Source organism: Nicotiana tabacum, chromosome 17 (genome assembly GCF_000715075.1).
Source record: "Nicotiana tabacum cultivar K326 chromosome 17, ASM71507v2, whole genome shotgun sequence".
Taxonomy (NCBI): Eukaryota; Viridiplantae; Streptophyta; class Magnoliopsida; order Solanales; family Solanaceae; genus Nicotiana; species Nicotiana tabacum.
The window spans coordinates 116,473,277-116,485,460 of NC_134096.1; positions in this window are offsets into that span (position 1 = coordinate 116,473,277).

A 12,184-nucleotide genomic window follows, 5' to 3' on the forward strand; every position below is an offset into this window, starting at 1 on the left:
AAATAATGTGGGCATGAATAAAGCCTAAGCATGATCTCTATCATGAAGGCAAACAAGTTCAACAACAAATAAACACATAACCACAGATAATAGCCATTAGGCCTTACAGTCTCACGGGACGGACCAAATCTCAATCCCTTGCGGTGCACACCCACACGCTCGTCGCCTACTGTGGTTATCACTTCCAAACAATCACGTGATGTCAAATCTCCGGGTTTATACCCTCAAAGCCAGAGTTAAAACTGTTACTTACCTTAGCAGCGTAAAAATCCTACTCCGGGATGCTCTCGTCTCTGGACTCGGTCTCCAAAAGCTCCAAATCTAACCATAATCAGATTAATACCATCAACATAGGCTAACGAATCGAATTCCACAATAAAAACTATAAAATATGCCAAAAACCCGAAATCGGCCAAAACCCGGCCTCCAGGCCCACATCTCAAAACCAGTCAAAAATAGCAGAATAAGAAACCTCGTCATCACTCGAGTCTAACCATATAAAATTCGTCAAAATCGGACTCCGTTTGGTCCCTCAAATCCTTAAATTAAACTCTTAAAAATTTCAAGCCCTAACCCCTCATTTTCACTAATGACAATGATTAAACAACGGAGAATTACCATATATACAAGTATTAGGGCTCAAGTAACTTACCTCTACGAAACCCCCTTGATTCCCTCTTCAAATCTCTCCCCAAAGCTCCAAAACCGAATAAAAATGGTGAAGAATGCACCAAAATTCACGAAGTGTGCAATATGTACCCTCTGCCCAGGCTTCTCACACCTGCAGGCATTTTTTCGCACCCGCGCGATCGCACCTGCGGTCCAAGGAGCCGCACCTGCGCAACTCACTTAGTTCTCTAGCTTCCACACCTACAGACACCTTTCTTGCACCTGCGGACTCGCATCTGCGGTCCCAGGTGCGCACCTGCGAAAGTCACTTAGATGCCAAGCTTCGCACCTGCGGCTGCCCCTTCGCACCTGTGGGCTCGCAGGTGCGATCCTCTCTTCCGTACCTCCGCTCAATGCCAGGCTTCCATTTCTCGCATCTGCGACATGCCATCCGCACCTGCGATTATCACACCTGCGGCTCAGCATCCGCAGGAGCGGCCACACCAGTAGCCTTACATCAGCAGCTTCCAGCTGCATTTCTCAACTTCGACAAATCCGTTAACCACCCGGAATTACCCCGAGGCCCTCGGGACCTCAACCAAAAATAGCAACAAATCATATAACAGCATACCAACTTAGTCGAACCTTTGAATCACTCAAAACAACATCAAATCATCATATTACCCTCGGATTCAAGCCTAAGAACTTCTAAATTCCCAAATTAGGCAACCGATGCCGAAACCTACAAAACCACGTCCAAATGACCTCAAATTTTGCACACACATCACAAATGACACTACAAACCTACTCCAGCTTCCGAAATTCCATTCCGACCCCGATATCAAATTTTTCCATTGCCGACCGAAATCGCCAAATTTCCAATTTCGTCAATTCAAGCCTAATTCTACTACGGACCTCCAAATCATATTTCGGACACACTTCTAAGTCTAAAATTACCCAAAGAAGCTAACCGAATCATAAAAATTCAAATTCGAATTCGTTTACACATAGGTTAATATTCGGTTGACTTTTCTAATTTAACTTTCTAACTAAGAGACTAAATGTTCATTTCACTCCAAAACTACTCCGGACCCAAACCTACCAACTCGATACAACTCAACACTGCTGAACAACACATAAATAAGCAGGAACGGGAAAATAGGGGTATAACTCTCGAAACGACTGGCCGGGTCGTTACATCCTGCCCCTCTTAGACATACGTTCGTCCTCAAACGAGTCTAACAGGAGAACATACCTGAAATCAGTTCTTTTGAAGAAATAGCGTCTAGCCTGGCTGGGAGGGCATAGAAACGGGCCTGACCACCCCCGATATGCCTTCCCCTCTCGGGCGACCCATAGCTGATTGGGCTCCGCCCCTAGCTGGTTGAACTCCACCCCTAGCTGGCTGGGCGGGTGGTGGAGGAACTGGTGCTGGTGCCGTTGGCCGAGTACTCCGCTGTGGAGTCCCACCCAACAGCCTAGGGAAATATCTCGCAATTTGACCAAAATCCCTGCACTTGAAACAACCCCTCCTCTGACAAAACTGCTGCTCCTGATGCCCAAAAGAATTACCCGATGATACCTAAGCGGGCAGGGCATAATGAGAACCCTGCGCTAGCAATGCACTGAATGATGACTAACTCTGCTGAAACTGGTCCTGCTGAAACTGACCTCCCTAAGGAGCACTACTGAAACCATCCTGACCACGAGGCCTCTTAGCCTCCCTCTCAGTCCTCTCCTGACCTCGAACCATCTCAATCTGTCGAGCAATGTCGACAACCTCATCAAAGGTAACCCCGGATACTCTCTCCCTGGTCATAAGCAATCGAAGCTGAAAAATCGAGGCCATCTCTAAACCTCCTGATCCTCTCTCGGTCTGTGGGAACCAACCAAACTGCATGACGAGCTAACTCGGAGAACCGCATCTCATACTGTGTAACAGACATCTCACTCTGGCGAAGCTGCTCAAACTGCCCGCGCAGCTCCTCTCTGCGGGACTCAGGTACAAACTTCTCCAGAAAGAGAATGGAGAACTGCTGCCAAGTAAGGGGTGCTGCGCCAACAAGCCTACGCCTTTCGTAAGTCTCCCACCATCTGACTGTAGCCCCAGAAAACTGAAAGGTAGTGAATGAGACCCCACAAGTCTCCAAAATACCAGCAATACGGAGTATCCTCCGACACCTATCCAAGAAGTCCCGAGCGTCCTCTCTCTCTATCCCACTAAAAGGTGGCAGTTGGAGTCTCCCAAACCTCTCTAACCTACGTTGATCATCCTCAGGCATAGCAGGAACCACATAATCCTGTGCAGCTGCAACCGGCTGGGCTGGTGGTGCCTCTGGTGTCTGAAGTCCCTGAATAACCTGCTCGGGTATGCGAGCAACGGGAGTTTGAGTGCCTCCCCTAGCCTGAGAAGTGGCTGTGGCTATCGAAATAGAGACGGCCTGAGCAAGACCGATACACGCTATCAGAATCTGAGCTAGGGCCTCCTGAAGGCCTAGAATCACAATAGGCACAGGTGGTGCCTGAGCTGGTGCATCAAGAACTGGAACATGGTCCCAATCTGGGACAATCGGTGGATCTGCAAGTACTGCCCCAGCTGATGTACGGGCTGCACCTCTACCCCTACCACGGCCTCTACCGCGGCCTCGGTCTCTTGCAGCCCAAACTGGTGGCTGACCCTCTTGACCGATAGCACGAGTCCTCACCATCTGTGAGAGAATGAAATACAGATGTTTAGTTACTAGAATACACAGAACGCACGATAATAATCCAAGAATGTGAAATTTTCCTAAAGGTTCTGCAGCCTCTCGAAGATAAGTATAGACATCTCCGTACCGATCCGCAAGACTCTACTAAACCCGCTCATGACTCGTGAGACTGATGTAACCTAGACTCTAATACCAACTTGTCACGACCCAAAATCTGACCATGGTCGTGATGGCGCCTATCGTGTTACAAGGCAAGCCTACTTCCCAAAATATTACTACTAAACCGATTATAAGAATTTAATAAAACATTTCAATATTTGAATTTCACATAAACTAAATCAACTCTAAATATAATTTTAGAAATACGGAAACGAGCCCCAAACATCGGAGTGTCACTAAGTCATGAGCGTCTAAATCTATAAACTAAGAAATGAAACTGTCTAATTGTCAATACAATCCAAAAGAAGAAATGATAAAAAGAGTGACAAGGTCCTGCGGACGCTAGCACCTACCTTGCTATCTCCACAGATAGCCGGCCTGAAGTCAACAATCGCCACGCTGTAACTCACATGGATCTTCACATAAGGTGCAGGGTATAACATGAGTACAACTACTTCAGCAAGTGACAGAAATAACTAAGGAACTGAGCAATAGTGACGAGCTAAGTAAAATAGTCCAATTATTTATTTTCACAATTTAAAATATAAACAAAAATAAACAGGTAAATTCCATAACTCAGCAAATGCCACAAAGAAGTTTAATAGATAAATGCAGCAACAACACAAATAAATACAACCTCACAGCAGTGTCACTCCATCACTCATCACTCGCACTCAATACTCAAAACACTCAACACTTTGCGCTCACTTGGGGTGTGTACAAACTCCGGACGGGCTCCCAAAGCCCAAGCTCTAAGCACGGACAACTCACGTACCATCATATCAATACGTGGATCCGCACAGTCAACTCACGTGCTACGCGGACAACTCACACACTATGGTATCAATACCTGGACCCGCATGGTCAACTCACATGTTATGCAGACAACTCACGCGCTATGGTATTAATATCCTCACAACCAGGCCCTCGGCCTCACTCAATCATGTACCTCACTAGCTTCACCATCATCAACAAATACGGAAACATAACCCACATCAAATATCACCGCATATTAGCAAATAATAGAGACTGAGGTAAACATGTACAATAATTTTTATGACTGAGTACAAATAATGTGAGCATGAATAAAGCCTAAGCATGATCTCTATCATGAAGGCAAACAAGTTCAACAACAAATAAACACATAATCACAGATAATAGCCATTAGGCCTTACAGTCTCACGGGACAAACCAAGTTTCAACCCCTCATGGTGCACACCCACACGCTCGTCACCTAGTGTGGGTATCATTTCCAAACAATCACGTGATGTCAAATCTCCGGGTTTATACCTCAAATCTAGAGTTAAAACTGTTAATTACCTTAGCAACGTAAAAATCCAACTCCGGGATGCCCTTGTCTCTGGACTCGGTCTCCAAAAGCTCTAAATCTAACCATAATCAGATTAATACCATCAACATAGGCTAACGAATCGAATTCCACAATAAAAACTACAAAATATGCCAAAAATCCAAAATCGGCCAAAACCCGGCCCCCAGGCCCACATCTCGAAACTAGTCAAAAATAGCAGAATAAGAAACCTCGTCCTCACCCGAGTCTAACCATATAAAATTCGTCAAAATCGGACTCCGTTTGGTCCCTCAAATCCTTAAATTAAACTCTTAAAAATTTCAAGCCCTAACCCCTTATTTCCACTAATTACAATGATTAAACAACGGAGAATCACCATATATACAAGTATTAGGGCTCAAGTAACTTACCTCTATGAAACCCCCTTGATTCCCTCTTCAAATCTCTCCCAAAAGCTCCAAAACCGAATAGAAATGGTGAAGAATGCACCAAAATTCGCGAAGTGTGCAATATGTACCCTCTGCCCAGGCTTCTTGCACCTGCGGCCATTTTCTCGCACCCGTGCGACCGCACCTGCGGTCCAAGAAGCCGCACCTGTGCAACTTACTTAATTCCCCAGCTTTCGTACCTACGGACACCTTTCTCGCCCCTGCTAACTCACATCTGCAGTCCCAGGTGCGCACATGCGAAAGTCACTTAGACGCCAAGCTTAGCACCTACGGCTGCCCCTTCGCACCTACGGTCTCGCAGGTGCGATCCTCTCTTCCGCACCTGCGCTTAATGCCAGGCCTCCATTTCTCGCATTTGCAACATGCCATCCGCACCTGCGATCATCGCATCTACGTCTCACCATCCGCAGGTGCGGCCACACCAGTAGCCTTACACAAGCTTCCAGCTGCATTTCTCAACTTCGACAAATCCGTTAACCACCCGGAATCACCCAGAGGCCCTCGGGACCTCAATAAAAAATACCAACAAATCATATATCAACATACCAACTTAGTCAAACCTTCGAATCACTCAAAACAATATCAAATCATCAAATTACCCTCAGATTCAAGTCTAAGAACTTCTAAATTCCCAAATTCGGCAACTGATGCCGAAACTAACCAAACCACGTCCGAATGACCTCAAAACTTTCACACACATCACAAGTGACACTACGAACCTACTCCAGCTTCCAGTATTCCATTCCGACCCCGATATTAAATTTTTCCACTGCCGACTGAAATCGCCAAATTTTCAATTTCGCCAATTCAAGCCTAATTCTACCATGGACCTCCAAATTACATTTTGGACACACTCCTAAGTCTAAAATCACCCAACGAAGCTAACCGAATCATAAAAATCCAAATCTGAATTTGTTTACACATAGGTCAACATCCGGTAGACCTTTCTAACTTAACTTTCTAACTAAGAGACTAAATGTTCATTTCACTCTAAAACTACTCTGGACCCAAACCTACCAACTCGATACAACTCAACACCGCTGAACAATACATAAAGAAGAAGGAATAGGAAAATAGGGTTATAACTCTCGAAACGACCGGCCGGGTCGTTACAGATAGACTTAGCCATTTTCTTACCAAAAGAATTTGAAGAATTTAATATTTGGTAAATTTCTCTGAACCCCTAAAATAGCCTCATCATCCAAAATTAGAGTTTTTACCCCATCCCTTCTTTTTGTTCTTCTTTTACCCAAGGCGACTCCAGGTAGTTTTTGGTCTAATATTTATGTGATTGTTACGACTGGTATAGATTTTTCGATTATGTTTCAGTGTGTGGTTAAGTTTTTATACGTTTTTGTCATTGGAATGCCATTTATTTAGAATTTAAAATTATCGGCCTTCATTTAATTTGGGTGTTGAAAGCTATGAAATTATATTCTTTATTGCCTTGGATTGAATATTTAGGGATTGGGAGGAAATTCTCTCAAATGAGCTTACCGATCAGAACCTTGAACCAGAATCGACGAACTCATATGGAGATAGAAGCCAACTGTTGGGTTTGTATTTTCAGTTAGTTTACATGTGATTTGAGATCGTTTTTTAGAGGAAGAAGACAACAACAACTGTTGCGTTTTTGGTCGCGTGAGGCAGCTGCGTTTTTATTGCCTTTTTTTGGACTATTTTAAAGCTGGGTTGGTGGTCTATTTAAGGGTGAAGCAGGTTGGTTTTAGATTGGATTTTCAGGTATTTTTTTTCAGCCGTTTTTGGAGTGATTTTGGGTTTTTTTGGGCACTTTTTGGGTTGTTTTTGGGGCAAGTTTGGCAGTGATTTATTTCTGATTCTTGGTTGTTGATGGGTGACTTTTTGGATGATTTTGGGTGATTGAAGGGCTGTTTTAATGGGGAAAATGGCTCAATTTGCTGGATTTTTTGATGAAGTAATTAGTATTATTCCTTTGTCTTTAGCTACTGTATATAAATGTTAAGAGAAGAAAAACAAAATGACCTTTATGTGGTGGTTTCTATGGCTACCATGAGACTATATTGGGATTGACTCCTAGGGAAGAAGAAGGCCGATTGCCTTTTTTGGCTCTTTTTTAAGCTCTCAGATCCCTCCCCCCTTTTTAAGTCAAGCTGCTGTGCAGTTGTTCCTTCTCCCTTTACTTTTTCTATTTTCACATGAAGGAACCACACACTAACCAACAATCATCACATGCATAATAATCAGAATAGGAAATATTTATAAAAATATTATCTTAAACGTTTTTTTGGAGAAGTGCTTAGGAATGAGTATGAAGAAATTGGTCCCTTTCTTATTGATGAATTTAATGCATGTTTCTTGTAGAAAAATAAATAGTTTTTTGTTTCAAATTTTTTTGATAAGTCTATGGCAGATGCAATTCAATTTCAAGCATATGCAGGGGCTAAAGTCAAAGTTTAATATGAGGCCTTTATTTGTTCTTTGCTTTTTTGCCTCTGTTATGCATGACACAATTTACTCTCTTTGTCATCGCAGCTCTTGTGATCCGTTGTGATTGTTTTCTACTTCTGTTATGCAGTAGCACTTGAACCAGAAGATAAATTTTCTAATCTCTCATCATTTATTTATAGGTATTGTACGTTTTTACGTGGGTTGACATTTACCATTCAGGAAGTAAACGAGTGAAATGTTGAATAAAAATCATAAAATTGAAAACTACGAAAGAATACATGCTGACAAGAAGACTAGGCAACGCGAATTATACAAAATGATGCAGGACGATAAAAAGGAGGCTCTCCTAGCACGAGCATGAGCAAATAAACCTGAAACAAGTGGCCGGCAACGTCCTGCCTGCTCGCTAATTAAGAGCTCCGCTAACGCATCATCCTCTATGAGTGCTAATATTTCAAGCGAGCAATATCTTCTTTTTGTGGGACATTCAATATATGAAACATGTTAGAGAGCTAGACTGTCATTTCTTGATGGTAAACGCAATTATAAATACATATATGCATTTATAACTATAAAAATTATATACTTACATTTGTTATTGTTGTATCCTAGGATCTACATCTAACACAAATCATGAACAATATACTGAAGAGTCAATAACAATCCAAATATCAACTGATTATGTTATGTTAAAGACTGTTCCCAAATGCAAATTTTGTGAAGCCAAAAAAATTGAATACGAACCATCCGCATTCTGTTGTCGCAAATGCACTGTTAAGCTAATTTCACATCAAGTACCACAAGAGTTAAGAAATCTGTATCTAGGAAATACTGAAGAATCAAAGCATTTTCGAACCTACATAGGAACATACAATAATATATTTGCATTCACATCCCTAAGAGTAAGCTATGACAAAGAACTGGCAAAAAGGAATAAAGGTATTTATACGTTTTGAGTTCAGGGACAAATGTATCATTTCATAAATGACTTGATACCAAGTAATGAAAAAGGAAAAAATCTACAATTATATTTCTATGATAATAAAAATAAAGTGAGCAATCGAATGGCATGTTCCAATAAATTGAATGAGTGCACTGTGAAAAATTTAATGGAAATATTAAAAACCAATCCTTACTCTACGTTTTTGAAATCCTTAATAAATATCCCACAATTATCAGATTTCTACATTGCACTTAAGTGTGATGCTGGTCTAGATCAACGAATATACAATCTATCAACTACGTCAGAAGTGGAAGGGATATGGGTAGAACAAGATACCGATAATTGTATCCCTACACCACATATCCGAATATATACAAAAAGTGATAAAAGCTAGCTGGTAAACTATTATTACGAATGTTATGATCCCTTGCAATATCCATTACTGTTTCCTTACGGTCAAAATAGTTGGCATTGTGGTATTCAAAAACTTAAGCTTTCAGCTACCCCTTCTAGAATACATCCATATTGTCAGTACGAACAATTGCCATGTTAAACCAATATGACTTCAATTGATGGATTCCTTGACGTGGAAGCTGAAGTAATGCAAAAGGGCAAAAGAAAATGAGAAACTATTTCTTGTCGTGAATACTATTGTTATCAACTCCAAAGTAGAGATGATAAAAATATAATCTTACATTCAGGAAGATTATTACAACAATATGTTGTAGACGAATGGATAAAAGTTGAAACTCAAAGATTGGATTTCACTTTTTTCAATCAAGATTTATTCAGGATGGACGTGTTAGCGGGACTTTTAGATCTTTTATGCCGTGGTGAGAGAGAAGGCTCACAGGTAGGTAAAAACAGAATACTTTCACTTAGCTTCACAGGAGGACCAAGAGATATGCGCCGCCGATATATGGATGCTATTGCATTAGTGCAATGTTTTAGAATACCCGATATATTTCTAACTATGACATGCAACCCTTCTTGGCCTGAAATTCAAGAAAACTTGTTGTCGACAGATGAGGCCCAAAATAGATCCGATTTAGTTAGCCAAATATTTCGAGCAAAACTAGAAGATCTTAAAAAGGATATACTAAAAAGACAAATATTTAGTAAAGTTGTAGAATTTATATACACGGTAGAATTCCAAAAACAGGTACTTCCGCATGCTCATTTTCTTATTATACTAGATGAAAAATACAAACTACTGTCTCCTGAGGCATATGATAAATTTGTTTGTGTTGAATTACCGGATCCTAAAAGAAACTATGATTTATTTAAGCTTGTTACACAACACATGCTACATGGTCCTTGCGGTCAGTTAAATCCAACAAGTCCATGTATGAAGAAACAAACAGTCATTGTAAATTCAAGTTTCCAAAAACGTTTGCTGAATAGACAACTAAAGTATTTATAGAAGACGAAATACAGGAAAATGTGTGGAAATTAGAGGACAACTTTTTGATTATTCATAGGTTGTTTCCTACAATCCATTCTTACTTAGAAAAGTTAATTGCCACATAAATGTGGAGATTTGCTCGGATATTAAAGTTGTTAAGTACATTTACAAATATATTTATAAAGGATATGATAAAATTGCATTTCATATACATTATAATGATATGAATATAGAAGAAAATAAAATAAAGGAATATCAATCTGCTAGGTGGGTGATACCACTGAGGCTGCGTGGCGCATATTTGCTTTTCCTATCAGTGAAATGATTCCAAATGTATACCATCTTTAACTCCATCTCGAGGGACAACAAATTATTTCCTTCAAAAATACAGACAATATTAGTAGAATTGTAAATAATCCTATGATAAAAAAATAGTGTTAACTGAATTTTTTACAATGAATAGCGAAAAGGAAAATGCTATGAATTTGAATTTATTATACCGAAAATTTCCAGAATATTTTTGTATGGTCCGCAACATACAAAATGTGGTCACGTCGCCAACAAGGATATGCTATTGGTAGAGTTGTAACATGACATCCAACCGAAGGAGAAAGATACTATCTTAGATTACTCTTCATGAACGTAAGAGGACCAAAATCGTATAAAGATTTGCGAACTGTAAACGGAATAACTTGTGACACATTTAGAGAAGCTGCAGATTAAAGAGGATTATTACTTTGCGATAATAATTTAATAGAATGCATGTCAAAAGCAGTAAGTTACCAAAAGGCCACACTGTTTAAGACACTTATTTGTTGTACTATTAGTTTATTGTAATCCCGCTAATCCAAGAGAGTTGTGGGAAAAATTTGAAATTCCGATGTCAGAAGACATGCATACAAGAGAAATTTGTTACAAAGTGCTAAACTATATTAATGATATTCTTCATTCAATGGGTCGTGATATCAATGAATTTGAACTAACTCAGGGCAAAATTTAACCATTTGCAATAGCCAAAGAAGCTAAATATGTACATTTTGAAAGAAATATTATCGTTAATGAACAAGATCTACTGTTACCATATAAACTAAACATTGAACAAAGAAGAGCTTACAATATAATCCTTGATAGAATATTCTCAAATAAACCAGGAGAATTCTTCATTGATGGTCCGAGCGGAACTGGAAAAAGCTTTTTATATCGTCCCTTATTAGGTACAATGAGACATAGAGGATTTATAGCATTAGCGACTGCGAGTTCAGGTGTTGCTGCTTCACTTCTTCCTGAGGCCGAACTACTTATTCCCGATTTAAAATACCTATTGATGTTGATGGAAATTTTAGTTGCAATATTAGTAAACAAAGTTCACTGGCATCATTGATTCGAGATGCAAAACTAATAGTATGGGACAAAATTTCAATGGCAAAAAAGGAAATGATTGAAGTACTAGATTTGCTCCTTAGAGATTTAATGGAAAGAACTATGCTGTTCGGTGGAAAGGTTGTTGTATTCAGTGGCGATTTTAGATAAACTCTTCCCGTTGTTCGTGGTGGACAAAGGAAAAATTTTGTTCGTGAAAGCTTACTACGTTTTGAAATTTGGCATCAACTTAAAAAATTACAATTGTCCGAAAATATGCGTGCAAAAACAGACCCAGCTTTTTGTGAATATTTAATGAGAATTGGTAATGGAAAAGAAAGAAAAAATGATAAGAGCAAAATAAAAATTCCCCGTCCTCTGATCATACCTTTCACCACTGAAAAAGATTCCTTGAATCATCTATTTAAAGTTACTTATCCTGATTTATATTTAACTCATTCAAATATTTTCTTTATTACTTCTCGTGCAATTCTAACTACAAAGAATGACTTCGTTGATGAAATAAATGGCATGCTAATTGCTCAATTCCCAACCGATGAAAAAGTCTATTTAGCTACTGATGAAACAATTAATCCAAAAGATCAAAGTAAATATGAAGATTCTTTGCACACTTTAAATCCTCCTACTTTACCTCCTTATAAATTGTGTTTAAAAAAAAATTGTCCAATTATATTATAAAGAAATTTGAATCTCAGCGAAGGTTTATGCAATAGGACACGATTAATATGTAATAATTTCAAAGCTCATGTTATTAGTGCTACAATATCCGGTGATAATTTTAAAAATACACAT